General features: G+C 44.1%; 1 non-coding gene across 1 annotated transcript; it reads right to left on the bottom strand.

The window, feature by feature from the left end:
* Positions 1-3,713: 3,713 nt before the first annotated feature.
* Trnat-ugu lies at positions 3,714-3,787 on the bottom strand. The gene has a single exon. It is a non-coding gene; the product is annotated as a tRNA-Thr (tRNA).
* Positions 3,788-27,998: the final 24,211 nt, after the last annotated feature.

The raw sequence follows: 27,998 nt of genomic DNA, 5'->3' as shown, positions 1-27,998 counted from the left end.
TATCTCTTAATAACACCTGTGTAAACTGGATATTTAATTTGTTCTTTTAACTGTTATGATGACGACAAACGAATCGTCGCCAGTGTGAATGACTGGTGGCCAATGCTAAATGAAAACATACAGATCTCTTCTTTGCATATACAGGAGGTTTGTCAGTGAAGTAGATAAGGAGCTGGCTGCATGGTCCGGGTCTACAACGATTAAAATAATGAGAAGTCGTTTTTAAAAAATAATGTATTATGCTTAACTGGTGGTACAGGAGTCTTCATAGTCAGGAGGAATATAATTACAAACAGAGAGCTATAGAGGCATCACATAGGCCATACTTTAACTAAGCGCTTTGTTAGAGGTAGCTTCCTATCAGCTGAAGGCTATACTACTTTCCTACTTGACGACCCGAGCAAGAGTGACCGAGCGCAGGCTAGAGACTTGTTGCAAGCCATGGAGCAGCTCTAGCGGCGCTAGTCTCGACTTGTGGGTCCAGCGATACTAGTATGGACAGCGGTCGATAACTGCAACCGCTAACAAGTGTGGTCTCAAACGTTGATACCATATCCCTCCAGCCAAATCTTTGAACGGCCATTGAATATGGCTTACGACCGCCTGGTGGAGGACCCCATGCTGACGTAGTTGAGCAGGTGGGGAGTCTGACTGCTGGCGAGGCATGCCCGCCCGCAGCCTGCCATTCAGACCGAGGGGAGACAGGAAACACCTGGAAACCTACTCCAGGCTGCATATGAAATTGAGATGTCTGCGCTTCTACAACTATGGAAGGAACCAAAGGGCCGACCTCCATCGGGTCGGGGCACCCGACAGGCCACAAGGACAGGAAACTCGGAACTACAGACTGTTCTACGGCGAGGGACAGCGTCGTAATCGGAAGTCAACTGTGCACTCTCACAGTCGAAACCACTTGGTCCATACGGTCCTTACTGTGGGTAACTCCGGCGTCCACGCTGGACCGTCTTCGTGTGGCAAAGGCGAAGCTACGGGCGCTGGCACCCAGGGGTGAGGAGAGCAAGGAACAAGTCCCCGCCGGAGCAGCCCCGTGGGCGCCGACACTGTAAACGTAGGGCAAGTGGCAGAGACCACACGACGAAAGAGGTGCACCTGATTCTGATGCCTGCGGACTTCACCAGACGGACCTGATATGCCAGTCATAGAGAGGCCGAGAACGCGCCCTTTCAACCATAGGAGATTGCCGCGGAAATGTTGAAAATAGACAATATCATCCGGTCAGAAATTTTGGGTCTGCCATGGCAACGAAAAGCGGTGCGGAGGATGCAACAAATTCATCCGAGTTCTGTGAGGACGACCATGCATCAATTCAGCCGGCGAAACACCACCGCGGGGCTGCGACCGGTGCGACGATGAAATGAACAAAAGAGCGTCCTCATGAGAATGAGAGACGCGCAATTTAGACATTAGTGACCTAAACGTCCGAACGAATCTCTCAGCGGCTCCGTTCGATTGAGGAGAGAATGGTGCTGAAGTTAAATGCTGAATACCATTATATTCACAAAAGGTGTCGAGGTCTGCAGACACAAATTGAGGTCCATTGTCGGTTACAATGACTTGTGGCAATGCTTCTATGCAAAAAATAATAGAAGACAAGGCTTTGATGGTAGCATACGATGTCGTTAATAACATGCGAACAACAAATAGAAAGCCGCTAAAAGAATCAACAAGAATTAACCATCGTGCGTCCCAAAAGTACCAGCGAAATCTAAGTGTAAGCAATTCCGTGGCAATGTCGCCTTAGGCCCAGAGAAAGCTTTCTGCGGTGGTGCGGATTGGTTTTCTGCACACACAGAACAAGAAGAACAATTCTTGGTTATGTCAGCATCAATTCCAAACCAGGTACAGTGACGGCGAGCTAACTGTTTTGTCCGTACGATACCCCTATGACCTTGGTGCAAAAGTAGCACAGGTGACTTCAAAGAACGTGGAACCACAACACGAGACTGATCGTTCTCCATGCGGAGGAAGATGACACCAAGTTGGACAAAATGTCGTTGTCTGTGCACGAAAAAACGACGAACCAACGGATTGTCAATCCGATTATTAGACAATGGCCATTGTGTAGTGACATAACGCAAAACAACACTTAATACTGTGTCGTTAGGTGTTGCTGTGGCTGTACGACGAAGGTCAACAGGAAAACTTTCCACATCATTATCATTTTGCACATCTATTAACACACAAGCCTGTTCGGAAGAGTCGAACAGCGTTTCTCCTGTTAATGGCAATCGGGATAACGCACCGGCGTTACCGTGTTGGGCAGTAGGTCAATACATGATGTCGAAACGGTGCTGCGACAAAAATTGTGACCAACGAATAAATTTTTCAGCCGTACGTGGAGGCACGGGCGTTAACGGCTGAAACAAGGACGTCAAAGGCTTATGGTCGTTGAGAACTGTAACCTTGCGATCATATAAGAAGTCGTGGAGTTTTGTAACTCCAAAAATCAAAGCTAGAGCTAGAGCTCGAGATGCGAGTAGTTACGCTGCGCAGAGGACAGTAGCTTCGATGCAAATGCTATCGGGCGATCGCACAAACCGAATTTGTGAGCAAGAACAGCTCCGATCACGAAATCTGAAGCGTCAACCATGGGGACAAGAGGTTTTGTAGGATCGAAGGGCATAAGACATGTACTAGATAACAACGCAGATTTAAGTTGCTGAGCCGGCCGGAGTGGCCGTGCGGTTGTAGGCGCTACAGTCTGGAGCCGAGCGACCGCTAGGGTCGCAGGTTCGAATCCTGCCTCGGGCATGGATGTGTGTGATGTCCTTAGTGCAGTTAGGTTTAATTAGTTCTAGGCAACTGATGACCTCAGAAGTTAAGTCGCATAGTGCTCAGAGCCATTTGAACAATTTTTATTTAAGCTGCTGAAAGGCACGTTCGCATTCAGGCGACCAAAGGAACGGAACGTTCTTTCGACGTAGTCGATGTACTGGTGCTGCAAGAGATGATGCGTTAGGCGGAAACTTGTGATAATAATTGAGTTTTCCAAGGACGAATTGTAATTCTTTAACTGTCTCGGGTGCTGGTAGCTCTCATATTGCTCTTATATGATCCGGACTGGGATGGATGCCTTGAGAGTTTATTACGTGTCCCAAGTAGGATAATTGTTCAGAAAAAATATTACACTTGTCCCTATTGAGTCTAAGTCCATTCTCACGCAGCACTTCAAATAACTGTCTCAAATTATGGAAACTTTCACGCTGCGTAGAACCAGACACAACGATGTCATCTAGGTAATTACACACCGAAGGAATCGACGCACAAAGAGTCTGTAAGTACTGCTGAAATAGTGCCAGGGAAGAAGCACATCCGAATGGAAGTCTCTTAAATTTGTAGAGACCTAAATGGGTATTCAGGACGAGAATCTTCTGGGATTCTTCATCCACAGGAATTTGAAGATACGCATCTGGCAAATCTAACTTAGAAAAATTTTGGCCTGGACAAAATTTCTGATACAAGTCTTCTGGACGTGGCAAAGGAAATGTTGCAATGGGCCGCACGGTGTAGACGCGCGGTCTTGGACGTATTGTCCGGTCTGCGCGGCTCCCTCCATCGGAGGTTCGACTCCTCTCTTGGGCATAGGTGTGTGTGTCGTCCTTAGCGTAAGCTAGTTTAATTACAATGAAATTAACACTCTTAGCTGCTTACAGGCGTTGACATACGTCAACGGGGCGACAGATGAAAATGAGTGCCCCGACCGGGACTCGAACCCGGGATCTCCTGCTTACATGGCAGACGCTCTATCCATCTGAGCCACCGAGGACACAGAGGATAGCGCGACTGCAGGGATTTATCTCTGGCACGACTCCCGCGAAACCCACATTCTCAACGTATTGTCCCGCACTACATTGGTAGTGCCCCCGCGCATTATACTCATTACTCGCCGCGCGTTGCCGATTCCCGTAAGAGTTCGGGCACTGTTTATGCATTCGCACAGAAGAAGAAGATGGTCAAGTGGCCTGTGAGCCTTAACTATATGTATTCTAAGATGATATCCGTTCTTTCGGACATGTCCGAAAGAACAGATACCATCTTAGTATATATAAGTTAGTTTAAGATAGATCAAGTAATTTGTAAGCTTAGGGACCCATGATCTCAGCAGTTTGGTGCCATAAGATCTTACCACAGATTTCAATTTCAAATGTTGCAACAACAAGTTGAAGACTGACGGCGGCTTTAAAATTCACGCACAGTCGCAGTTGGCCTGACGATTTCTTTAAAATAATCAACGGTGAAGCCCATAGTGATGCTGTCACTGGTTCAATTACTCCTTGATCCTCAGGTTTATGCAATATTTTAGCTACGTATTCGCGAAAACCCTACCTGTGTTATTTTTAGCATAGGGAATGTTAGTCGCACATTTTGTTGAGAGGAAATTAAATTTTAGAATATGAGTAGAGATCACTACCACCTTAGTGGGAAATCATTGTATGAAATCATTTTGTAATCGCATTTAGCCGGCCGAAGTTGCCGTGCGGTTAAAGGCGCTGCAGTCTGGAACCGCAAGACCGCTACGGTCGCAGGTTCGAATCCTGCCTCGGGCATGGAAGTTTGTGATGTCCTTAGGTTAGTTAGGTTTAACTAGTTGTAAGTTCTAGGGGACTAATGACCTCAGCAGTTGAGTCCCATAGTGCTCAGAGCCATTTTGTAATCACATTTTTATCTAGAGATTTTATTGTTTTGTTTCTTCCTTACCATTCCCTCTGTAATATATTGTTGCACGAAGCAATTCTGAAAAACTTGTAAAAAATGTTGGTGAAGACATTACATCCCATCAACCATGGATAACATTTCCTTAGACTGACATCACAACACACTTTACGTATTTAACTCTTTGCGATACAAATGGAGCGCTAGGCAAGCTTAATGAAATTTAGGTGCTGAAACGCACTGATGAGCCAATACATTGTTACCCCATACTTAAAAGCGTATTGGTCCACTTCTGGAACGCAATGCTGCAGTGATTCTGCCTTCCATGGATTTGGCAAGTACTTGTTAAGTTTCCAGAGGATTGTGGCACCAGATGCCTACACGCAGGTCACACATTTCCCCTAGTTTACGGGCCGCTGATTTGTGGGTGCGGAGCTGGCGCCCGATAACGTCTCACCCGGGTTTCATAGGATTCAGATAAGCCGAATTTGGTGACCAAAACATCAATGTGAGCTCACTATCATAATCCACAAACCAGTGCAGCACGATTCTGGCCTTGTGGCACCGACAGTAATCCAGGTGCATGACGCCATCGCTGTTGGCTCAAATAGCTCTGAGCACTACGGGACTTAACTTCTGAGGTCATCAGTCCCCTAGAACTTAGAACTACTTAAACCCTACTAACCTAAGGACATCACAAACATCCATGCCCGAGGCAAGATTCGAACCTGCGTCCGTAGCGGTCGCGCAGTTCCAGACTATAGCGCCTAGAGCCGCTCGGCCACCCCAGCCGTCACCGCTGTTGGGAAAGGGTTTACGGGTGGTCCCCAGTAATGTTCACGTAGTCCACAGCTGTCCTGATGCCTTCGACTACAGCCACAGGTCTCACTGAAGGCCAGTTGAATGTCCCCCACAACTTAATACAGCTCCCACCGGCCTGCGTCCGTGGCGCACTGCATGTTTGGAGCAGACGACGACGTATCTAGACACGATCGTTGACCTGGTTTAACAATAAACGGAATTCATCCAACTGGGCGACACGATTCCATTGGTTCACGGTCCAATTTCGACGATCCCGTGCCCACTTTGCTCATAATTGATGATGTTGTTGGATCAACATAGAGCCGGCCGTTGTGGCCGAGCGGTTCTAGGTGCTTCAATCCGGAACCGTGCTGCTGCTATGGTCGCAGGTTTGAATCCTGCCTCGGCAATGGATGTGTGTGATGTCCTTAGATTAATTAGGTTTAAGTAGCTCTAAGTCTAGGGCACTGATGACCTCCGATGACCTCCAAGCCATTTGAACCATTTTGTCAACATAGAAACACGTTAGGGTCGGCTGCTGCGGAACACCATGTTTAACATTGTACGATAAACGGCTTGCTTGAAACTCGCGCCTGCGACAGCATTGGACTGTCATTAGATCTGCCACAGATAGCCGCCTATCTTCCTTGAGAGAGCGGCTACTTGAGAGAGGGGCGAATCCTTCGACCCCTATGTTCTGTGATGAGGTATGGAAGTCCAACTTTTTCTGGCCTACTCGTGCTTTCAGCTTTCTTCAACCAATTTCCATAGATGCGCACGTCAGTAGCAACTGACCAACTTGGCTGTTTCCGAGATGCTCGCTCCCAGGCATTGGGCCACAACAATCTTGCTTTTGCCAAAGTCGCTTAAGTCACTGGATTTCCACATTTTCGCCACTTGTCGTCGCTAGAATGATTCCTCAATCGTCTCCGCTCAGCTAATATACTTCTCTTGCGGCGTCACGTGCCCGCAGCGCTACTAGGCAGCGTACTATCTTGCGATGGGCACTGGTCATATTACTTAGGCTCTCAGTGTATGTTCTCGTATTATATGAAAGAGAGATGTTTTCTCGTCGTTTAGTTTACGTGCGTTGCGCGCATTCGCTCCGCTACCCTGCCCTACCAATATGCAAGATGCGCTTATTTTAATAAGTAGTGCAGAGCGTTTTGATGCAGAAATATTTAATTTGGTGGTCCATTGTGCCTGTAAAGCGAACAATATCATACATAATCTGATATTTCATTTTGCCAGAATTTTCGTACAGGTCTGTAAATATACTTGCATACTGCAATAACCTTTAGCGTTTACCGTTTGCTGTTTATCGTTCAGTCTTTACCGTTGACTATTTGTCGTTCTGTGTATGTGACTGTGACTGAGACTGAGAGAGAGAGACCAGAAATGATCCCTGATCACTGGTCTGTTAAACGAGTATGGTACTGCTGAATTATGAATTGCAGAGAGAAATGATGTGATGTGGCTATGTGCGTCACTTTACGTATTTAATGACTATATCAGATCTCAGAGCCATTTTAAAATTACGACGGAGGTATGTATGCGTTTGTAAGTAATGCATATCTTTGATGTTGTCATCACTTTAATTTTACGTCAGAGGCGTACCACTTTCACGGAAATAATGAACACTTCTGACTTTTAAGTCAGAGTTACTTAAATTTTTACTGAATAGCTGACGCCATTTTTACGCCTCATTTTAATACTGCACTTTGATAATTTTTCATATGGAATGTAGAGGCAAAATAGTGGAGTGAAAGTAATGTTGATGTTTATTCTTTCAGTATCACTGCATATCAGCCTGCTCTAAGGTGAGTACGTGGTAATGGTGTAATTAGTTGTGACAGCGCAATGGACTATAATTTGAATTTTAATAATGTGCCTGTACTAGCATGTATACATGATTATAATGATGATGTAAATGATGAGTTGATCTCTCAATTTGGAGTGGGTGACGGCAATAAAGGTGTTATTTATGAAATTTACCCTGAGACAGAATTAGAATCACTTATTTTTGAAAAGGTGAAAGTTCTATTGTTCTGAGTAAGGACATCAGAGGTGAGTGGTAGGAAAAAGAGGAGGAAGATTATAATTTGAGAGAGAGGGTGTCATACAAAGGTCCTTTCGATGTTAATTCCCAATAAATAGAAGAAAAAAGAATTCAGTAGCTAGAAGGATTGAGGAATTATGTGGTGGACAGTATGATTATGGAGTATTTATTATTTAAGGGATATGAAGAAATTCAGAATGGGAATGATAATTAAAAATATGTGTACTATGGAAGGAAATTGAAGCAGATGTGCTGAAGTAAAAGAGAGTACCTGTCGCGAAAGTCCTGCATTTTGTTACTGTGAAACTCTGGGTAGTGGAAAGTATTGCACTCTTACACTCAGGTTCCAGTTTTTCAGCTGTATCAGAATAATTTCGGGAAGAAATGAAAAGCAGAAACGTAAAAGGAGCTCCCTGTAACTGCCATACAAGGTAAAACAGCCATGGCAATATTCAGTTAGCCAGAAAGAAATATTTTTATAACTTAAGATTGATGAAAACTATTTTACTATAAATTTTTTTCATGGTTTAACTTTGAATACTATTTTGGGGATGCATTTTGAACACAGCTATGTTTATACAGTCATTCGGAAGATTTATCTCTGGAGTTTTATGCTTGTTGGCAAAGGAAGACGTTAACATTCAAGAGGGACCCAATAGCTATAAATAACAGCACACTTTCAAAGTGATTAACGAGGTGTAAACTTATCTTTTGTCAAACTTTCATCTACTTATTCGTTATGGGTAACTGTATTTGCCTTTTAGAGGTTATTAAGTGCGTTAGGTTAGTTTATACGTATATTTGATCCAAATAAGTGTGAAGGGCACAGAACAGCTTTATAGTGGAGAATATGTGAGTATAAAGTGAAAAGTAATCAACAGATTTCATACTGATGTACATATACATGTTGTAACAGACACCACCAAAGCTACGGTGCGAGCGCTGGAACCCGTGCTCTGACCATTTCTAGACTAGTACTACCACCGATATAGCAACTCAGCAGAAGCTGCAGCTCTTAAATTGTTCCCTCCACACGCCTGCTTCTGTGTACCAAAGACCTGGAATGTTCACCAGCCACCTGTTCTGCAGTTCGTCCCTTTCCCATTTCACAACAGATGGTTGTCGTTGAACAACCATGATCCAGACCTTCCGAAGTCACACAGGAACAGAGCTATTCTCCAGATCAGCGCCCAGCAGCTGCACTTAAACCGCTCTGGACCAGCCCCCATGGTCACCACTTGTGCAATGTAGCTGCGTCCAGACTGTCAGCTGCAGCTTTGGAGTTTTCGTCGTAAGCATGTCGCTGCTGCCACTGCCTTGACGGACAACACGCAGAAGCTGCCTCCACGGGAGCGTTCAGCATCTGACACAGTAGCCCGCCAGCTGCCAACTACTTCTCTTCAGCACTCGGTACAGAGTTAGGTCCTGGGCCGCACCACGACTAGCTTGAAAGGAGAAGACCTTGTTTCGTGTTGAGAGCAGGGCCGCTACCTAAAGCTGGCTGCCACCACCGACTCAGTGTTGTCGTGCTCACTATACCAATTCACTATGCCACATCCCGAGCAGCCCGTATTCATTATACAAGACAGAATATTATGAACCGCCAGAGACGAGGGTGCACGAGAACGACTGTCCTGGTTGAATGAATGAATAAAGGACTGTGTATGTTCACCGTTTGTTTTTCTACAGCTGCCCAGAACGTTACTCCCGGCCCCCCAAGCCACTTAAAGAGTCCACAGTAGGAAAGCCATCTCCTTCCCAGGAAGTTGAGGAGCTATCCTTTCCCCTCGACAGAGGGCATTACATCCCCAACCCACTATATTTTGGCGCTCAACACAGAACATGTTGCAGCAATCTGTAGCGATGTATGCAGTGCATTTGTCTGATAAAATTTGCCAAAATAGTACCAATGGGCACGTATGTCATGAGGAATGACACCTGAAGCTTGAGTACGGTGCTTGATGGTGAGATTTTTTGTGGGATTCTAATGATGCATTAATCTTTGATAATGAGAGTATGTTGCTGAATTATTTACACCTGTGTCAATGTGTAACTCCTAAATGCTGTAATTTTCTTGAACTCAGAGTAGGTATTTGTTTATTTATGTGTGTACCAGTCAGAAATTAATTTGTTTATTTCCTTTGTGTTTATTTATGTAGAATCATAATCACATGTGAGATGCAAGTTACTAATTATCATAAATCAGATGCTTTGCCTTTAAAAATTTACATTTTGGATATCTTCGGTATGTATAGCTAATTTAAACTTCATTGTTGCATTTTGTCTTGTTGTCTTGTCTTGATGTGTATCTTTAGACGACTAGATTAGATTAGATTAGATTCAGGTTTAGTTCCTTGACCCTAAAAGGAGATGATTATCGTGGGTGTGGAACAAGTCAGAAAATATAACATAAAAACATAAAATACTTGAGTATAGTACTTACTACCCTTATCATTTGTCAGGAGATTGTCGAAATAACTGAATATATTGCGGTAAACTGGGACAGCTAATATTTACAGAATTAATACGCTCTCAGAATGAAACACTGTTATGCACTGTTAATATATTTATCATACACAAAATACCTAATTTGACTCTTGTGACCAAGTGCTGACAAAACTCAAATCTAACATATTTTTACTTGAGCTGGCTTAAGAGTCTCTGTTAAGAAATTTATGTTTGCCACTGACTGCAGTGGACACATAATGAACCATGGCAGGGCTGGAATAATCTGATCTTTGGGTGCCCATGGCATCAACAGGACAATCAATCACTAATTAGGGTCGTTTGTCTGAATATGTGATAGGATATGATTTGGCTGACGAGCGGTTGTACAGAGCGCTGCTTGCTTTACACGGAAGCGAGTGGAGGAGCTGTAACAGCAGCACCGATGAAGCCTGGGTTGGTTAGTCTGGAGTGAAAGGGACTAAACTGCTAGGTAATCAATACCTTCACCTGTTATGTGGCAAACCAACAGTGTTCGTCAGAAGTAGAAGAAGAAAGGCAAATCCTGAAGAGCCTAAGCATAGCTAAGACAATAAAAAACAGAGAAAAAATCTCAGAAAAAGGCATCACCTACAAGATGTTCAAAGATCAGTCAAGACAAGGCAGTATAATAGAGAAACGGAAAAAAAGAATAGAGAAAATGTGAAGGGGGGAAGGGGGGGGGGGGAGGAAGGGTAGAGGCCAGCCTCAGGCTCCGAGCAAAGGCCACAAGGGGTCCCCTGGGAGGGTGTGGGAATGGAGCAGGAGAGGGGTGCTCCACCAACGCCTCTGAGGGTCAATGATTCAAAGGAGCCCTAATTAACATGGATGAACAGAAACCACCTTGACATCCGAAACGTAACAACAGGTGAGCCGTTTGGTGTCGTCTGCTAGCCCAAGAGGTATCATGACAGGAAGGTTAAGATGTTGCATCAAAGTAGCCAAATTAGGGCAGTCTATGAGTGGGCCACCATCAGGCGGGCTCCACATCAGCTGCATCAGGTGTGAGGAGGAACCTCATGTTGGAGAATGCAGCCATAGGTCAACCAAGTGTGGCCAATGCAAGGTCGACAGAGGGCTTTGCAAGAAGCATGCAGGGAAGGCTGACACTTGGTCGTGGCCTCCTCAATTGTCCTCAGTTTATATGGGGAGGTCAAGATAGATAATTCTGTCCTCCAGACTTCCAGCAATCAATGGCATACAAAGTACTGAAGGACTGGTTCTGGTGGCCAGCTTGGTCACCTGGTTAGCTCGTTCATTTCCTGATACCCTAATATGACTGGGGGTACAAACGAAAACGCCTGGACATCCAGTTTGATTGAGGTCAGAGACAGGATCACAGATAGCCAAAACAAGTGGATGAAGACAGTGGCAATGGTCTATAGGTTGAAGGTTGCTAAGGAGGTCACTACAGATTAGGATACCTTCGCTAGTGCTAGAATGAACATGGCTAAGAGCAAATTTGATGGCCATCAGTTCAGCAGTGAAGACAATGAAGCTGTTTAGCAGAGAGTGGAGTTCACTGCACGGTGCATATTTGTAAAGCCTGTTCGTCTGTCGACTGTCGAGCCATCACTGAATACTACTTCCCTGGATATGTCTCAAGGAGAGCCAAGAACAGGCGCAGACAAATCGTGGAGTCAGTAGAATCTTATGGACCAAAGGAGATTTCCAGATAAATCAGAGGTTAGGGCACAAGTCATAGAGGTAGACACGATTTCTCCCTGACCACGGGTGACAGTGGAGAAAGTGGCAATTCAGGACGGAGGCACTGGAGTCAATCAGCAATTCTAAACACAGCTCTGGGTCGCTGTTTTGGGAGTTGGAGAAACCTTCCAAGAAAAAGGACACGGTTTTTTGGAAGCTACGTATGCGCATAGCGTAATTCAGCGGTTGCTGTTAGCATCTGACAACGGAGGGACTCCAGGATCGACTAATAGGACGTTCACAAGGCTAGTTCGGAAAGATACTGTCGCAAGTCGTACCTCACAATAATGAATCGAGTGCAGTATCCACAACGTTGAGAGTGATGTTCAGCCATATACAGGACTCCCATAATGAAGATGGGGCAATATAAGGGCTTTGTAGAACCGCAAAAGGGTAGAACGATCTGCACCACACGTAGTGTTGCTGATGCAGTGAAATGTACTGAGGTGTCGTCAGCACTTTCGTTTAAGTTGTAGAATGGGGTGGAAGGGGGGGGGGGGGGGGGAAGAAACCACGTCTTCCAGGAATCGAACACCAGTCCCAAAACGCTGGGTGTGGGTGGGCAGTACAACGGCAACAGCAGTGCATGACAAGTCTTGGCGGCTGAAACCCGAAAGGCATGGGTGAGAGCCCATGACTGCACCTTTAGTATGGCGCCCTGTAGGCGACGCTTAGCAAAACCCTAACTAGAGGGGCAATAGTAAAAGGAAAATTCGTTGGCTTCCAAGCAGGGTGTTATCGAAGACCCCACAGCTCCTGCAAAACCATTGACGGCAAACCCTGTTCTCTTCGATATGGGAGATACTGAGTGTAGCACCCACTTAAAGCTGGAACGTACACCGCGACAGGAAAGTCTTGTCAACAATCTGGAGTGGACTCTGGATACCGCACTCATCTATCGTAGTAAGAATGTCTTGACACCATGTCGTGTCTTAAACCTTCTGTGGGGCGAAAAAGACAGCGATGAGGTGCTGACGACGTGCAAAGGCCGTCCAGATGGTGAACCACAGCTGAACCAAATTAAGAGCAGGGGAGTGGAATTTGCGAAAACCGCCCTGAGACGCAGCCAAAATGCTCCGAGACGCAAGGAGCCAACGTAGCCACTTGCTCACCAAGCATTCGAGCAACTTACAGAGAACGTCGGTAAGGCTGATTCGACGATTCCATCTCTAGCGTGAAAGATCACGCTAGAGATGGACAGTTTAAGTATCAGAACTATAGCACTTTTTGTCACTGAGATAGTAACACCCCTTCGTTCCAGATCAGATTGAAAAGGGCATGGATGTTACGCTGACAATACACTGAGAGATGTTTCATCATTTGGTTATACATGCGATGTGGCCCTTGGGCTTTATCAGGGCAGTCGGTTAGGGTACTGGATGGTTCCCGTTCATTGAATGGAGCATTATATGACGCCAGACGGTAGGTAGTAAAATATCAGTGCATTCGCTCCACTCGTTGTTTTATGAGCCGAAAGACAGGGTGGTAGTTCTCAGACGCTGATGTGTGAGTGTAATGGTCAGTGAAATGTTCAGCGACAGCGTCTCTATCGGTATAAACGACACCATCTAAGGGAATAATTGGTACACCTGAAGGGAACTGAAAGCTGTAGAGGCATCTGATCTTGGCCCATGCTTGAGGTGGAGAGGTACGTATTCCAATGGTGGAAACTTTCCGTTCCCAGGATTCTTGCCTTCGTCAATTTATGATGTACCAAATGCGTGCACAAGGCCGTTTAAAGGCAATGAGGTGCTCCAGTGAAGCCCACTTACACTATGTGATCAAAAGTATCCGGACACCGCCAAAAACATACGTTTTTAATATTAGGGGCATTTTGCTGCCACCTGCTGTCAGGTACTCCATATGAGCGCCCTCAGTAGCACTAGACATCGTGAGAGAACAGAATGGGGTGCTCTGCAGATCTCAGGGGCTTCGAACGTGGTCAGGTGATTGGGTATCACTTGTGTCATACGTTTGTACGTGAGATTTCCACATTCCTAAACATCTCTAGGTACACTGTTTCCAACATGTTAGTGAAGTGGAAACGTGAAGGTACATCAAAAAAGCGTACAGGTCGACCTCGTCTGTTGACTGACAGAGACCGCAGACAGTTGAAGAGGGTCGTAACGTGTAATAGGCAGACATGTATGAAGACCATCACACAGGAGCGGCTGCTCATAAGCCACACATCAGGTCGCTAAATGCCAAACGACGCCTCGCTTGGTGTAATGAGCTTAAACATTGGACTACTAAACAGTAGAAAAACGTTGTGTGGAGTGACGAATCACGGTACACAATGTGGTGATCCGATGGCAGGGTGTGGGTACGACGAATGCCCGGTGAACATCTGTCAGCGTGTGTAGTGCCAGCAGTAAAATTCGGAGGCAGTGGTGTTCTACATCTACATCTACATCTATACTCCGCGAGCCACCTTACGGTGTGTGGCGGAGGGTACTTATTGTACCACTATCTGATCCCCCCTTCCCTGTTCCATTCACGAATTGTGCGTGGAAAGAACGACTGCTTGTAAGTCTCCGTATTTGCTCTAATTTCTCGGATCTTTTCGTTGTGATCATTACGCGAGATATATGTGGGCGGTAGTAATATGTTGCCCATCTCTTCCCGGAATGTGCTCTCTCGTAATTTCGATAATAAACCTCTCCGTATTGCGTAACGCCTTTCTTGAAGTGTCCGCCACTGGAGCTTGTTCAGCATCTCCGTAACGCTCTCGCGCTGACTAAATGTCCCCATGACGAATCGCGCTGCTTTTCGCTGGATCATGTCTATCTCTTCTATTAATCCAACCTGGTAAGGGTCCCATACTGATGAGCAATACTCAAGAATCGGACGAACAAGCGTTTTGTAAGCTACTTCTTTCGTCGATGAGTCACATTTTCTTAGAATTCTTCCTATGAATCTCAACCTGGCGCCTGCTTTTCCCACTATTTGTTTTATGTGATCATTCCACTTCAGATCGCTCCGGATAGTAACTCCTAAGTATTTTACGGTCGTTACCGCTTCCAATGATTTACCACCTATGGCATAATCGTACTGGAATGGATTTCTGCCCCTATGTATGCGCATTATATTACATTTATCTACGTTTAGGGAAAGCTGCCAGCTGTCGCACCATGCATTAATCCTCTGCAGGTCCTCCTGGAGTACGTACGAGTCTTCTGATGTTGCTATTTTCTTGTAGACAACCGTGTCATCTGCAAATAGCCTCACGGAGCTACCGATGTTGTCAACTAAGTCATTTATGTATATTGTAAACAATAAAGGTCCTATCACGCTTCCCTGCGGTACTCCCGAAATTACCTCTACATCTGCAGATTTTGAACCGTTAAGAATGACATGTTGTGTTCTTTCTTCTAGGAAATCCTGAATCCAATCACAAACCTGGTCCGATATTCCGTAAGCTCGTATTTTTTTCACTAAACGTAAGTGCGGAACCGTATCAAATGCCTTCCTGAAGTCCAGGAATACGGCATCAATCTGCTCGCCAGTGTCTACGGCACTGTGAATTTCTTGGGCAAATAGGGCGAGCTGAGTTTCACATGATCTCTGTTTGCGGAATCCATGTTGGTTATGATGAAGGAGATTTGTATTATCTAAGAACGTCATAATACGAGAACACAAAACATGTTCCATTATTCTACAACAGATTGACGTAAGCGAAATAGGCCTATAATTATTCGCATCTGATTTATGACCCTTCTTGAAAATGGGAACGACCTGCGCTTTCTTCCAGTCGCTAGGTACTTTACGTTCTTCCAGCGATCTACGATAAATTGCTGATAGAAAGGGGGCAAGTTCTTTAGCATAATCACTGTAGAATCTTAAGGGTATCTCGTCTGGTCCGGATGCTTTTCCGCTACTAAGTGATAGCAGTTGTTTTTCAATTCCGATATCGTTTATTTCAATATTTTCCATTTTGGCGTCCGTGCGACGGCTGAAGTCAGGGACCGTGTTACGATTTTCCGCAGTGAAACAGTTTCGGAACACTGAATTCAGTATTTCTGCCTTTCTTCGGTCGTCCTCTGTTTCGGTTCCATCGTGGTCAACGAGTGACTGAATAGGGGATTTAGATCCGCTTACCGATTTTACATATGACCAAAACTTTTTAGGGTTCTTGTTTAGATTGTTTGCCAATGTTTTATGTTCGAATTCGTTGAATGCTTCTCTCATTGCTCTCTTTACGCTCTTTTTCGCTTCGTTCAGCTTTTCCTTATCAGCTATGATTCGACTACTCTTAAACCTATGATGAAGCTTTCTTTGTTTCCGTAGTACCTTTCGTACATGATTGTTATACCACGGTGGATCTTTCCCCTCGCTTTGGACCTTAGTCGGTACGAACTTATCTAAGGCGTACTGGACGATGTTTCTGAATTTTTTCCATTTTTGTTCCACATCCTCTTCCTCAGAAATGAACATTTGATGGTGGTCACTCAGATATTCTGCGATTTGTGCCCTATCACTCTTGTTAAGCAAATATATTTTCCTTCCTTTCTTGGCATTTCTTAATACACTTGTAGTCATTGATGCAACCACTGACTTATGATCACTGATACCCTCTTCTACATTCACGGAGTCGAAAAGTTCCGGTCTATTTGTTGCTATGAGGTCTAAAACGTTAGCTTCACGAGTTGGTTCTCTAACTATCTGCTCGAAGTAATTCTCGGACAAGGCAGTCAGGATAATGTCACAAGAGTCTCTGTCCCTGGCTCCAGTTCTGATTGTGTGACTATCCCATTCTATACCTGGTAGATTGAAGTCTCCCCCTATTACAATAGTATGATCACGAAACTTCTTCACGACGTTCTGCAGGTTCTCTCTGAGGCGCTCAACTACTACGGTTGCTGATGCAGGTGGTCTATAGAAGCATCCGACTATCATATCTGACCCACCTTTGATACTTAACTTAACCCAGATTATTTCACATTCGCATTCGCTAATAACTTCACTGGATATTATTGAATTCTTTACTGCTATAAATACTCCTCCACCATTGGCGTTTATCCTATCCTTGCGGTATATATTCCATTCTGTGTCTAGGATTTCGTTACTGTTCACTTCCGGTTTTAACCAACTTTCCGTTCCTAATACTATATGCGCACTATTTCCTTCAATAAGAGATACTAATTCAGGAACCTTGCCCTGGATACTCCTGCAGTTTACCAATATTACGTTAACTTTTCCTGTTTTTGGTCTCTGAGGACGGACATTCTTTATCAACGATGATAATGTCCTCTCTGGTAAGCCGTCAGGTATTTTATCGTTTCGCCCAAGGGGGGGTCCCTCTAACCTAAAAAACCCCCGTGTGCACGCCACACGTACTCTGCTACCCTAGTAGCTGCTTCCGGTGTGTAGTGCACGCCTGACCTGTCTAGGGGGGCCCTACAGTTCTCCACCCAATAACGGAGGTCGATGAATTTGCAACCATTATAGTCGCAGAGTCGTCTGAGCCTCTGGTTTAGACCCTCCACACGGCTCCAAACCAGAGGACCGCGATCGACTCTGGGCACTATGCTGCAGATATTAAGCTCAGCTTGCACTCCGCGTGCGATGCTGGTTGTCTTCACCAAATCAGCCAGCCGCCGGAAGGAACCAAGGATGGCCTCAGAACCCAAGCGGCAGGCGTCATTCGTTCCGACATGTGCTACTATCTGCAGCCGGTCACACCCAGTGCGTTCAATAGCTGCCGGAAGGGCCTCCTCCACATTACGGACGAGACCCCCCGGCAAGCACACCGAGTGCACACTGGCATTCTTCCCCGACCTACCCGCTATTTTCCTGAGGGGCTCCATAACCCGCCTAACGTTGGAGCTCCCTATAACTAATAGGCCCGCCCTCTGTGATCGTGTTTTTCATAGAGGGGGCCTGCACTCCTTGTTGTTTTACGTGGCACTATCACAGCATAGGCCTTCATTGATGTTTTAAGCGCCTTCTTGCTTCCCAGTGTTGAAGAGCAATTCGGGGATGGTGACTGCATCTTTCTACACGATCGAGCACCTGTTCATAATTCACGGCCCGTGGAGGAGTGGTTACACGACAAAAACATTCCTGTAATGGACTGGCCTCCACAGAGTCCTGACCTGAATCCTATTATGGAACACCTCTGGGATGTTTTGGAAAGCCGACCTCGTGCCAGGCCTCACCGGCCGACATCGATACCTTCTCAGTGCAGCTATCCGTGAAGAATGGGCTGCCATTCCCCAAGAAACCTTCCAGCACCTGACTGAACGTGTGCCTGCGAGAATGGAAGATGTCTCAAGGCTAAGAGTGGGCCAACACCATATTGAATTCCAGCATTACCGATGGAGGGCGCCACAGACTTGTAAGTCATTCGCAGCCAGATGTCCGGATGCTTTTGATCACATAGTGTACGATCTCTAACGGCCGCAGTGATCTGTGGGGTGCACCAGGATACCGTTTTCCAACTGGGGGGACCGCGAGGAAAAGTGGATGGCTTAGTTGGCTATCAGAAGAATCGCTGCCGTTGTATGCTGAACAGCCGCATCAATACTGCCTTTTTATCGCAAGCATCCCGGTCAGCTATTTATAGATTCCAGCACATATGTACAAACTCCAACTGATACTCTTGAAGTGTTTTTCTTGTTGGTTTAGAGTTTTATGTAGCTGTGGGCTCACTCCTTGTAGTAGAAGCTGAGTCAGAACACATCATGAAATCTGATGTAATATCTGACGTATTTACCTTTTTCTTTTAATCCGGTCGCTATAGTCGATTCTCTTGAAATAGAGGCCCTGCTAATCAGTGCCTTTGAAATCTTGTGTGTAGCCGAGGAAGAGCTTGATTTCTTTACGTTCTGTAGCTGGCGAAAGAAGATAACTTCTACTCATATCACGAAAAAGCACGTCCACTACTTTCCTTTTACAAACACGTATGTCTTTGAACGGTGTACAGATCATTAGAGTGGCTAGTGAATTTGAGTAGATCACAACTTTACATACGAGATACACCTCGAAGACTCATCATGACCATCAAGATTATAATATATTTTATTTCTCACTAAACCATCTTGTCATTTATTTTCATTCTTCAAGAGTGTGGTTGCTCTTTGACTGTCGAACAACCAAGCTGCATCTTCACAAAAGCGTCAAAGACCTCGCCCACAGACAGGGGCGCCCGCAGGTTTTTGTCTCAGTAGGGCCAAAACATTTTCATCATATATATATATATTCCCAGAATTTATGTTTCTGAACCGTATTCGGCAAATAAATTGTTTCTTACCACTAATAATTGTTTAAGCGCTTAAAAACACTGCTCATGCAGTGAACGCAGTTGGATTTAAATTAACAGTCCGGAAAAAAACGGTTCACTACACTCAACTGTGTAAACCTGGTCAAATTCACTTACATTATTGTGGAAGCTTCTTTTATGCACTTAACAGTAGTGTTCTGCAGCTGCGTAGTGTACTAACTAAGAACGATTCTTTCATGTGATTCAGCTCTATTTTGGAATAGGCCTACGCATTCTAATATGCTTACTGAATTACTATTGTTCTCTGAAGAACATTTGTCGTTTCATGGTAAGCCAGATGTTTTCCCCTTATATGCAATTTAGGAATACTGATGCACTTTTATTACCATGCCAGAGTTATGAACATAAAAAGCTAACATTATAACTATAGCAAAACCTGTTTTTACATTAGCAGACTGTACATTTTGCCGCCATTTTCGTTTGGTCCTGTCCTAAGCTTTTTCTCTCTGAACTACTTGTTTTCCTGCTTTTAAAAATCGACATTCGGAAGTAACTAAAGGATATCTAGTCATCCTTCCCCTCAAACAACGTTTAGAAAGCTCCATCCTCCCCTCTTCTTAAATTAATTGGATGATGATCCCAAATTATTCGGTTTTTACTTCTCCTTTTCATTAGTCGACACAATAACAATACTTAGATTGTACTGTCTGTTCATTTCAAACAAAACTGTACGTTTAAAAACAATGAATAATTTACGTAACACACTAAAATTAAATGAATAAGTTCGATGATGAAAGTACGTTGCCTATAATCTGCTGATTCGTGCGGTGGCGACGGTGATTTTACCGCCGTGTGTGTAAACACTGGACCTCTGACAATGGCGACGGTCAATTGACCTGGCGGAAAATATCAGCTGTTTGTGCAACCGGCCTTAAAGACCTGGTCAGAGAAAGCGCGGCCTGGCGGTCCGACCTGTGGCCTTGAACAGCAAAGGCAACGGCCAGGCCGCTTCGTTGTTGTATATAGGTGTCGGTAACACAGAGCGCGACTCTGGCCGCCTCGCCGCACCGACTGCCGTCGAGTTTCAACACTGTCAGATTCGCAGCAGCCGGGAGCGGCTGTTTGCATTTGCTGGCGCATTTGACAGCAACGGCGCGAGGCAGATCTTTGAGACCACGCTACACGTGCAGGCTGCTATGTGATGAGGCTCCGTCCGTTTCCACGGTGTGACAGCTGACGCAGCAGCAACCGCTTTTGCCTGTGCGGCGTTCCGTGCCCCAGTAATCCGCTGTGCCTGACCCGCACAGGCAGACTGCGGCATTGTGTCTGACCAGGCCTTCAAGACGCTGAAAATCAGTTTTTGCCTTTCCTGTATGTTTTGAAACTGGCAAATTCGGTATATAATATAGGAACGAAGCCTAGAAACACAGGTGGCCCTTGTGACTCATAAGCGATTGAGACCACTCATTTCTAAGTCATTATCAAACTATCACAAACAAGCCATCATTGTCTCATTAATCATCAGTCACTTATTAGCTACCATCTCTCTACAATATGCCATATTGGTCAAATGCCTCGATGGTTAATGGCGTACCCTCGCTTGCAATACTGAAGTAAGTGGCAACTGTCAAATGTTTCAAACTTGGTCCCAGTGTGGCGACTCCACATGGTCATAGAGAGGAGACAAATGAAACTGGAAACGCATTTCCGAATAAATTTTGGCAGCTCTGCAAAGTTTAGATTCGTGTGCTCTGCTGTATTCTTGCAGGCAGACGCCCTAGTGTCAGCCACATCGGTTTTAGATGACTTCGCTGTTTCTCACACATTTGCTGTTAAGGTGTCTCATTTTAAGAGATAATGTTGTGGGAATATTCTGAATTGCTCTCGTAAACGCACGTTTTGAGGCACAACGTCATGTCAGTAAGTGCACCACTGCTGAGAGATGTTAATAGGTGCTTAAAATAAATAATAACAATTTCAGATTGTTAAATAGATAAAATTAATTATTGTAAAAATAAATTATTTTCTCTTTTTAAGTAAGAATATATCGTTCATTTTCGCCTGCCTTAATACATTTTCTTGCTATTTACACTTTTCTCTGTTAGTTCCCTGGAAAGTGAAAAAGAACAGGGCTTTACTTTCTATTTTGTAAAGTAAAAACTAAATGTACACAATAATTTCCACAACCCATAACAGATTCATGTCTTAACAAATTTTGTGAACTTTGGTTGTAAGGATGATGTGACTGTTTTAATGTTACAAACATATTAATGTAGTTTGAAATACTGTTGTAAATTTAATATTAAGAACCAAAAAAGGCATACGATTGTGGAAATCGGTTCTGTTACTAATAATGTGCAAAGTTGACTACTCACATACCTGCATAACTTACACAGAAATTGAATTCGTCTCGGGTCCTTCCAATAACTATCTACCACTTTTTCGATAAAGGACTCGTCCTCTGATTTTATCTTATCACTATGAACTGACACCATACACAAACAACTGAGTCGATTATCTGCCATGCTAGTTCTTAGCCACGTTTTCACGCGCCTGAGAGTGCTGCAAACATGACGTAGGCCTGTACTAATTCATACAGTGTAACCTTCTTCAATTACTCTATTGTGATAATATTTCAAACAAGATTTAAGAGTAATTAGAAGAAATGTTTCATCTGACTTAAGAAATTGTTTCAAAGCCTTTCTAATTAAGTAATTACAATCAGAAAAATGTTACTGTGGTAATTAAGTACATGAACGATCTTTCCGCAGAGCAGGTGGTTGCCGGTAAGCTAAGGGCTATCTTCAAGGCTGAAGCTGCGGCGGGCAAGAATTTGGCTTTGTCCAGTAGATCAGTCAGGCTTAATTCAGCAATATCTCCTTCAGTTACTTTATCGCGTTTCCACATACTGATCCATGTCCGTGCTTCTTCAGTGAAGTTATCTAAAAGATCGCCATAAAATTTTATGATATTTTCAATTATCCTTTTCATATCTAGGTCGCTTTGGGATTTCATTACCTTTGGGTAGAAGCAGAAAATCTCAAAAGATGTCTTGTTTTCTTCCGAAAACCGCACTTGCAAGGACTGGAATAGGGAATCCAAGTATGGAATAAAGAGAGATTTTCTGTAATACTAAGTGACAGAAACTGATGGATGATTTGAACGATGCATTTGTCGTGCAACAACTCGCGGTTGTCGAATGCCAGTGACATTTATTTCAAGTGCACTATAGTTGCTTTCAGCACTTTTCATTATCATTTCAAATTCGGCTTCCGCATTTTCTCTGTCATCCAATAACATTTTTACAATTCCATGAATGTGTTCTGAAACTCCTAACAGGTTAATGTTTACTGATTGTAGGCTATTGGTTCTAGTTTGGCTGAATATTTTGCTATGACTTTTAATTTAACAATAAATGTTGGGGAGAAGTAAGTGTGCTGTAAAGTTGCCAGGCTTTCTTCCTAGTTTCACGATCTCCTTCTTTATGTAAAATTGTTAATGCTTCAACAATTTCTAAAACCTTATCGTTAAATTTCCTTATAGACTTATGCTTCTCAGACCGGCGCGTCCCACACAGTTTTGAAGGTTACCAACTAGGACTTTCCTTTGCGTGCTCCCCCGGAAAAAAGAAATTCCTTCTTTGATAGTACCAGTGGCATTTCTAACCTCTAATAAGTTGATCAAATCATTCACAACTAAATTAAGTCTATGGCTAGCACAATGATAGAAGTGAGCCTTGGGATATTTCTCAGCAATTATCTTCTGTACTCCGCCAATTTTACCGGCTATCGTACTGCACCTGCTATAGCCTTGTCCTACCATTTTATCTAGATTTAAACCCCAAGCAGATAAAGTAGATATTATTGTGTTGGAAATATGTTTTGCATTTAACCTGGCTAATGGTGTAAATCCAAGGAAGTCTTCTCTGACAACATTAGTTGTAAGGTCAAAATAAAGTGCAGAAAGAGAAAGTTGTTCTGTGCCTGCAATAACTATTGTTTCGTCTGCCAAAACTGAAAATGATTCGCGGTTATTGATGGTATTAATCAAATCATTTCTTAGTACTTCGGCGCATACATCAATTAAATCATTTTGGGTTCTATGAGAAACATAGGTAGCATTTTTAGGCGTACCCTCAAAATGTTTACGCAATGTTTAGTCACCTAACTGTACTCGAAATTGTAACAAATCATCAAATACAGCATTTGAATTTGTTTTTCCTCTTAAAGGTAAGTCATGTAATTCACAAAACAATACACAAGAAACAATTGATTTTAACTTTGCACGATTAGTTTGTACCGTACTAATTTCGCAAGATTCTCGTTGGCGAGTTCTTCCACACTTTTAGTTTTCTTTGTCACAACACTAATGAAATTATTTGACTTTTGCTATTCCATCTTTATGCCACTCGGAGTTCATATGCATTTTTGCACATTCATGGAACTTTTTGAAATTTGTGAATGGGCGGCTTATGAATGCGCCATGATGACTACCATGCGTTATGCGTGGGCGGAAAAGGACACAAAACTTGCAGAGGGCACCTTTAACGGCTTTAAAATAGACCATCCACGGATATAATGACAGCCAGTCTGGTCGAAATATTCTTTTTGTGCTGTCTATATCATTCTTAAAATTATAACTTTTTTCAGGTTGCCATGGATTCAATAAAATCTTATACTTTAGGCAACTGTCAATATCCTTTTTATTCTTTTCAATGTAATTTCCGACATCGGGAATACTGACCAGGATACTACTACCCTTTTCATCAACGCACTTGAAACCAGCAGAGGTACTGGCTTCGTCTTTATTTTCTCCATCACCCCAACTATTGGAATTTTTAATTGTGATGGTTGCGATTGACTCCTGTGATACCTCATCATTGACAGTATCCTCTTCGACACGTCCACTTTCATTTGTAGTTTTCATTCGCTTATGAGGTACAAAAAAGTTACGTATATCGGTTATTTTGCCACTGTATACACTGCGCTTTTACATTTACAACGCACAAACGTCTATGCAAACCACAATCATGCACCACTGTCCACTTACAAATCACAATGACTTTAAACAACATTTAACGCGATGCGATGCCGAACCGAGCTGAGCGATGACTAAAGAACAGAAGCTGAAATCGTATCACAGTGGTGGGAGGGAGGACGGGGTTTTGGTTCAACAATGAAACAGTGCGGTGCCCATTAGACCGCAAGCCAGCGACTTTGAGTTTCGCGCGATCGTTTGGAAGGGTTTCTTGCGATGGATGTGGAAATATTTATGCGATATGTTCCTATTAGAAAATAACAAGACTCATCTAGATCGTTCCGGAAATGAAGGTAGCTCGCGCCACACCCTGCTAGATCACGTTCATTGACAGTAGTTCCAATGACGAATATTGCCTACTTCTACAAACAAGTAGCGATATTAGTGGCCACACAGTACCCTCGGACACTTCTTCAGCAAACGAAAAGAAACATAACACAACACGCTACTTTAAATTAGCGTCTGACAATTGTTAACCATTATTTGAAATTTGAAGGAATAAAATTTTGCCGAGTGTGTTTTGTCGTGCAACTGTATTGTGTTGCCAGTTGAGGTTTATGATGAGGTTTGTCCCTAGTGAGGTGGGAACAGAGAGGGTGACGTTTTAGTACCCTATAAGTCAACATTTTCGAGATGGAACTCTCACCATGGGTACCATTCTTAATGGGACCACGTACACATGTAGTAGTTTGTCGATCGGCAGATTCGCTTTATTTTATTATAGCTTATTAGTAATGCCCAGAGTTTGTTAACATGTAAACGGTCTTTCCTCATCAGATATGCATTGTTTACAGTTACTAAAATCTCGAATATTCCGGCTATAGATATCTATCTTTAATTTTGTATTTTTCATGATATAGATACTGTATTGTAGATTATTTTTCAAGGAAGATATCATTTTTTTACGTTTGTGTTTAACGTCCCTTTATCACACAACTGATTCTTTTAATATGTAAAGAACGAACAATGGGCGTGCCTTCAGGAAAAACGCTTAAATGTTGCTCAAGAATGCATTTGTAAAAGTTAACAATAAACTGCTGGTTCATCTGATTATTCCCATTGTTGCCTCACGTGCTGTTGTTAATTTCTACCACGTGTTTGTGTAGAAATAAAATAAAGATACTTCGTAGGCAATAGCTGTAAGACGGATATATAACAATTTTGCACATCAACGAACGAGATTTCTGAAAGAAAAACACACAATTTTTTAATTTATCATCTTTTTTAATTTTAGTTCGATACTCCTTTAAAGTTTTCCATTGCTCTAGTTCATCCTATAATTCTTTTTACATGTGTTTTATATTATTTTTACGTCATTTTATCGATATTTTCCGGTTATTTTAGTGGTAACCTCACAGGTATTTTAAATCATACATAACTGAGCCCTAAAGTTACAGGCATTTTTCATATTCGTAAACTGAATGAATTCTCACTAGGGGCAACTGCCCCCACTGCCCGCCCCTCGCACCCCCCCCCCCCCCCCCCACCCCCGCGGGCGCCACGGCCCACAGACGGTGAAGCCGTTAATTAGTCGTCACACATTGCCGTTATCTCTTATTCCACACCTCTTGTTAATGTCTGCACATACGAAAACAAACACCTGAACACAGTATATGTTCCACGACTTTCTCCCTATTTGATATTATTCTGTCACGATTATCCTTCATTGTACTAAACAAGAAGTGTGAAATGTCGTTCGTCCAAACGGCATGTAACATTTCGCCCTTTCATAGTCGGTAGGATTCTTAAAATAACCTCAGTAGACACAACGGAAGGCGCCCGAGTTGCTGGAGACCACGTTTCCTTGACGAGAATTCAGAATGCTTAAAAGCTGTTGTAACTCAGCTAGATGGTGGAAAAACCCGTTACAATTCCATTGGAGTGTCAGGCTGTCTTTATATTCTGGGGGCATGATGTCACCAGGGGGAGGAGACAGCAGGTTATTAGTCAAGGTCATGTGTTCCACTGGTTGAGACGTCAGGGGATCCACTGACATAGGTAATGCAGCATATTCCCAGGGGAGATCTGGTGCCTCAGGGGCCATCGGGATCTCAACCTTGGACAGAGAAGAAATAAATCCAGAGTTTCGTGTCAAAGGGCTGCTGGAGTTTCCTTCATCGTAGATGACTTCTTTTTGTGCTTCTTGTGTTTCTTCTCCTTAGAAGATAAGGACTGGGAGGGTTTCCATGAGATGGTTTTGGGGACAGAGGAAGAATGAAAAATCTGATGATCAGCATCCTGTGGTTCCTTCAGCCACCAGCTGACATCTGACTGTGGTCCAGCAGGAACCATGGAAGGAAGAGTCCAGAGGTACCTCTTCCTAGCTAGAGAAGCCAAAGGAGGATTAGGTTTCTCGAGCTAGGGAATGGGGACGAGTGTCTCCTGCTGGTGGGGAGCCAACCCTCCCATATTGGGTGTGGTGCAAGCACCAGAAGGATCCCCAACAGACTATAGTCAGGTACTAGCGGGCGGCTCTAAGGGCCCACTGTACGAGGTGCAACAGAGAAAAGCACAGTCGACAGAGAAGGCGACAACGTCGCGGTTGTAGCGCGAGACTGTGTCATTTGTATGCGATTAAGATGTTCATACATTTTCTGGCCTCTTGATATGGGAGTATGTCCAGGGTTGTATACTCCTGGATTTTCTTCTCACGCTTGAAAGTGGAGCAGTCTGGTGAGCAGGGAGAATGGAGCTTGCCACAATTTACACAGATAGTGGACGGGGGGGGGGGGGGGGGGGGGGGGGGGAGGAGAGGCACAAGGAAAGTTCGCCTGCAGTGGACCTCACCTATTCCTGCATACAGGGGTATCGGTGCAAAGGGAATATACATGTCTGAGCTTCATACAGGTGAAGCACCTCATAGGAGGAGGAATATAGGGTTTCGTTTCACAATGGTAGACCATCATCTTCACCTTCTCAGCTAACGTATCATCCTCGAAAGCCAAGATGAAGGTCTTGGTAGCAATTCTGTTTCCCTTGGTTCCCAATGACCACGACAGTTGAAGTGTGCACTACGTCGCTCTGAGTTGGCTTGGACCATATTTAGATTCTTGTGGGGAACAACAGTCAACAGACTGCCACACAAATTTTCACAAGACAGCAGTGCCTGTGACTGGGCAGGAGATGACTTTTTAAACAGGAGGGAACTGCTCTCCATCTTAGAGATGACTGTAACTTTCCCGTATTTGTCTTTAATCTGTGCGACAAAAGAATAAAGGCTTTGTGGATAAGAAGGTGTCCCTGTCGGTCCTGGTAGAGACCAAGTATTGGGTGGAGGATTTTGGTCCTTCTCATCCAGTCCTGCCTTCCTCCCATGGCTCGACCAAGGAAGGGAATGCGTTGGGATCACACTTTGTTGCATCATACGAGGCCTTTCAATTTGAAGAGGGTGATGAGACTGTGTAGCTACCAGTGAGAGAAAGTTTAAGTCGCTAAACTCACGAACTATCTGTTATGACGCCACCCACTCTGAATTGGGACTCTCACCATGGACATCACCCAGCCACAGCAATGGCTACCAGGCCTGTTATACATTGTTCCACATTCATGATGGGTACATACTCCACGGCATACACGGGGTGCGTGCAGCAGAGTCACTAACAGGGCGATTCCTGCATGGTCAGGGGGCTACTACTATGCAGGTACTTGACAACCCACCCCACAATCTCAACCCCCCCCCCCCCCCCACAACAGGATGCTTATTGTGCAGGATTTGGGCATACTACAACAACAGGAAGGAAGGGTGCCAGGGTGGAAGGACAAAGAAATTGGAAATTTGTGGTAAGTTCCTAGGCTTACACACTACTTATTCTAACTGAAACTAACTTACGCTAAGAGCAACACACACACCCATGACCGAGGGGGGACTCGAACCTCCGACGGGGGAACTGCGAGAACCGTGGGAAAGGCGCCTCAGACCGCACGGCTACCCCGCGCAGCAGGGCGCAGAGGAGGAGCATACACCACAGTGGGCAGCATTCACTACATGACACGCATTTTTGTAAAATCTGGAAA

This window comes from Schistocerca americana, chromosome X, assembly GCF_021461395.2.
Source record: "Schistocerca americana isolate TAMUIC-IGC-003095 chromosome X, iqSchAmer2.1, whole genome shotgun sequence".
In the NCBI taxonomy this organism is placed as follows: Eukaryota; Metazoa; Arthropoda; class Insecta; order Orthoptera; family Acrididae; genus Schistocerca; species Schistocerca americana.
The sequence above is the reverse complement of the archived record's forward strand: the minus strand, read 5'-3'. Positions and strand labels throughout refer to the sequence as shown.